The 4952-nt window shown below is 33.6% G+C and overlaps 1 pseudogene; it reads left to right on the top strand.

Moving 5' to 3' along the window:
• The first annotated feature begins 73 nt into the window (after positions 1-73).
• LOC142612446 (carboxylesterase 1 pseudogene) lies at positions 74-2883 on the top strand (annotated as a pseudogene).
• The last annotated feature ends 2069 nt before the right edge of the window (positions 2884-4952 follow it).

Below are 4952 nucleotides of genomic sequence, written 5' to 3'. Positions count from 1 at the left end.
AGCAAAATTATCTGCTACACTCCCTCTCTGGGCCTCTTAGATCCAATCTCAATTCATCAAAAGGAGTCCAAAAATGTTAGGTCAAACACCTCCATCAAACCCCACCACTGATCCCTACCAATACCTCCAAATAGTCAACAACTCTGATGGCACTATCACACGCCACCGCAAAATCCCAAACACCCCAACCTCACCGAATGCTAACCACCCCACTCCAGTTCTCTCCAAGACATCCCTCTAAACCAATCAAACAAAACCTGGGTCAAAATATTCCTACCTAAACAAGCACTCAATAACCCCTCTTCTTCCAAACTGCCTCTCATAGTGTACTTCCATGGCGGAGGTTTCATTCTTTATAGTGCGTCCTCAACAGTGTTCCATGACTTTTGCGCAAACATAGCCATTGATGTCAATGCTATCATCGTCAAGGCCGACCCTTCCCTTAGGTGAGATAGGCAATTGCCTAAGGCCCCCAAGTAGAAGGGAGGCCCCAAAATGTTAGAAAATAAGAGGGAGTAGGGGAAAAAATTTTAGTTTAAGATAAATTACAAAAATCTGGCACATCCTTTTAACCAAAAAACAAAAATTTAGGTAAATTAAACAATATTATCCTCTAGAAAAATAAAAAATCAAACAGATAAACTACAAATCCGGTCTAAGATATTAACCACAAAACAATCACAAATCAGAACAAATAAAAAAAACTCAAATCCCTAAAAAATTTGCCTTTCTCTCTAGCCTATGCTCTCCGCCTCTCTCTGTGACTCTGTCTCTCATTCTCTCTGATTCTCTTTCTCTCCCTTGTTCTCATCTGCTCAATAGCTTAAGCAAGGTAGCAGCCAGCAAGCTTCCTCCGCCTCCGGCCTCTCTCATTCTTTCTCAGTCCGCCTCTCTCACTATATCAGGTTCAGCGGCTTCAGCCATTCCATTCAGCACTTCAGCAACGTTCCGTTCAACACTTCAACAAGTATAAATATTTGGGGACTTCTTTGACTTGTAATAAGATTGGATTTGGGCCCTGCCGCTTGGTTTTGTTTATTAGCTTTTCCTTTCTGGGCCTTCAATTTTTTTTTTTTTTTTTTTTTTATAAAGCCTGCGTTTTTGTTTTTTTGGGTTATAGATTAGAATATTAGATTGGGCCCTACCGCCTGGTTTTGTTTATCAGATTTGAATATAAAACCTGTTTTTTTTTTTTATAAAGCCTCTCTCATTGAATTGTTTTTTTTTTTTTTAAATTTTAATCTTGTGTTTATATATATATATATATATGCAGGTTAAGATTGCTAAAAACTTGTTATTTTTGCTTGAAACGACAAAAATACTTTTTATATAAATCAGATTCTATTTCTCATTTGTTCTATACTTGAAAGTTATTTTTTATTTTAGTCTTTATAAATATATAGTTTGATTAGACATTCTACTAGAAACTATGCATTTGAATATGAAAAACTTAAAAAAAGAAAAAAAGAAGAAAAATTAATTGAGTCTCAAAAAGGATGAATGGATAAATTTGTTATTAGTAATAAATAAAATATAACACAAAATTTAGATGAAAATATCACAAATGAGCAAGAAATTCACCAAAAAGAGTTAGAAGATAATGAAATGATACAATTGCAAGATAACAATGATGTTTAATTTTGCAATACAACAAATTTTGATAATGAACTTCAAAATAATTTAGAAAAAAAAATGAAAATAATGATGAAAATGTCACAAATGAACAAGTTCACCGTAATAATGTTCAACTAGAAGAAAAATATTATAATATAATATCTTTAAATGAAATATATCATAATATAAAAATAGTAAATAAACATTAATTTAATTAATATATAAGTATTAAAAAAGACTTTATTTTTAGTTATCATTTTAGGCTCCAAAATGTCTAGGACCGGCCCTGATCATTGTATCAATTGACTATCGTCTTGCTCCTTAGCATCGTTTGCCTACAGCTTACGATGATGCTGTGGAGAAAGTGCACTTGATCAAAATCAACCAAGATGAATGGCTTACAAATTATGCTGATTTTTCTAACACTTTTATTATGGGGGCCTAGTGCAGGCGGCAAGGATCCGGATCCTCTCCGTTTCTCATTGAAATGGAGAGTGTCCGGTTAAGGGCTGAGATTTAACTAAAACCAATCTGTCTCCTAAACTTTGCCACGTCATTTAAAAGCACTAACAGGAGACTTAACTGACTAAAAGGGTAAACAATAAACTAAGATGTTGAAACTAACATTAGTTTACCCTTTTACTCAGTTAAGTCTCCTGTTAATGCTTTTAAATGACGTGGCAGATTTTAGGACATAGATTGATTTTAGTTAAATCTCAGCCCTTAACTGGACACTCTCAATTTCTCATGAAATGGAGAGGATCCGGATCCAGGCGGGATCCAACGTGGCCTACCATGCAAGACTACGTGTAGCTTCTAAAGTTGAAAATCTTCAGCCTTTGATAAAAATCAAAGGGCTAATATTGCACCAACCATTTTTTGGGTGGGACTTAGAGGACTGAATCGGAGCTAAGACTGGTCAATGACCCTGTGTTGCCACTGTTTGTGAACGACCTTATGTGGGAGTTGTTGTTGCCAATTGGCGTTGACCGTGATCATGAGTATTCCAATCCAACGGTGGGTGGTGGATCTCAGAGGTTGGAGAAGATTAGATTGCTTGGATGGAGGGTCTTGGTGATTGATTGCAAAGGGGACCCACTGATGGACCGTCAAATTGAGCTGGTTATGATGATGGAAGAGAAGGGTCTAGTTGTGGCGAGTCATTTTGACGAGGGTGTTCACCACGGTGTAGATCTTCAAGACTTGTCTAGGGCTAAGGCACTACATGTGGTCTTAAAGAATTTCATGCTACCTACCTTAGCTGTCTAGGAAAGATAATGGGTCTACTTTCTTTTAGAAAAATCATATAGTAAAATTACTAAATTTACTTGCTTTTCGTTATTTTTATTTTAAATTTCAATATATTGAAATAGAGCACTACCTTAATTTGTTATTGTTAATTAATATCTTAAATCTCATATATATTAATGCTGCTATAGAAAAAGTAAGTATAGCTTAAATAGATTTAGGACTTATAAACGCATTTTTAAAACACAATTATAGACTTTAATTATTTTTGTAGTGGAAGTATCATTTCATCTATGAACGATATTTCATGTTTCCTTTAATTCTCTCTCTCATTACAAACCCGATATATCATATACTATCTTCTGTTCTTAAAGTTTAAAAAATGATCGACCAACTAACCACCAGGCTAAGAAATAACAAATCACGAAAGATTGCTAAGCAGACACTATATTTTATTTCGAATAACAACCCTTTACATTTGGCTGAATTTAGTCTTAAAGATAGAGTTTCATAGGCTATTGGTAAGTCCAATGGCAACGGCCAAGAGGACTTGCCAAACCGAAATTTCATTTTTGGTACAAAAAATATGAATACAAAAATCTTTATCATGAAAGTGATATACAGTAAGATTAAAAGCTAAATTAATCTCTTCTTCACATGCCCATTTGCTCAAAGAATTTAGAGGATAATTCAAAGATGGTGTTGTCAAGAAAGCCTTGATGATGAATAGGATACTCTTATGAGTCTTATAAATTGGGCAAAACAGGACTGGAAAGGAAAAATTTTAAGGGCTGATTGTTGTAATCAAGGACGGAACCACATTGGGGCTGGCGGGCCATGGCCCCCTCAAGTTTTTTAAAAATTTCACTTCTATACAAATAAAAATACCCAACTAAACAAATCATAGATCTGGATAATAAAAATACCCTTTAGACAAACAAATAACAAATCAAAATCCACTCTAAACAACACAAATGCCAATAAAAAAAAAATCTTAAACCACCCATTCTCTCACTCAGTCAAGACTTGGAGAAAATATAACTTTCATTATTCTGTTAGTCCATTGGCATTTCCACTTCTTGGTTAGTCCTCTCTCTCTCTCTCTCTCTCTCTCTCTCTCTCTCTCTCATGTTTTGTGAAGAGTGAGTAGACGTATGGCCCTCTAACTTTTAATAAATAAATAAAAATATAAATGTATGGCTATAGTTTATATATTAGAAGAAAAGAAGATCTAATAAATTATAGGGGTAATTACACTCTCCTTCTTTGAAGTTCGGGAAAATAACACTCCATCCCAAACTTGAAGGGAAAAAAATATTTTCTTCCAATTAACATCTAGTTAATATTTAAGATGCTGTGTGTGAATTTTGCTTGATTTTCCATTGCAAATGTTTTGGTGTTTGATAAATTTTGCATTTTTATTCTAAAGTTTATCAGTTTTTTTAACTAATTTTTGCAAATAGATTCTTATTAAAAATTTAAAATATTTTATTACTAATATAAACAAAAGAGGGGAGAAGTGTTAATTTCTTCAAATTTCAAGGAAGAGAAATGTTTTTTTCCTTTCAATCTTGGGTGGAGTGTCATTTCCCCAAATTTTAAGAGAGAAGAGTATAATTACCCTAAAAAAAACCCTCATTCAAGTAGACTTTTTAGTTCTTTTTCAAACTATTATATATATATATATATATATATATTGTTATGGGTCTAGCTTTGTCTCGAAGACAGATAAAAATTTGAAGAGTGCATGTAAGTTGAGGTTGCCAATTTTGTTTTGGTTTATCAATTTATTGTCAACCTTCTTACTTTCTATTCTTTCCCTTTTCTCTTTAATAATTTCTGGCTATTTTCTTTCCCATGGATGATATCAGTGCTAACTGGTTATAATTTTACTGCAAGTGTTATGCTTCACGCATATTATTGCTGAAATATATTAAACTAATTGAGAAATTAAAACATTGACCCAATTAACGAAGCCACATGTGACTGTGAGTTGGGAATACCATCCTCATTCCTCAACAACTATTAGCAAATTCATTTCCTACACTCCCTCTCAGATCCAGTCTCAGCTCATCAAAAGGAGTAAAAAA

This window comes from Castanea sativa, chromosome 10 (assembly GCF_040712315.1).
Source record: "Castanea sativa cultivar Marrone di Chiusa Pesio chromosome 10, ASM4071231v1".
NCBI classification, from domain to species: domain Eukaryota; kingdom Viridiplantae; phylum Streptophyta; class Magnoliopsida; order Fagales; family Fagaceae; genus Castanea; species Castanea sativa.
This window is presented reverse-complemented; position numbering and strand designations above follow the sequence as displayed.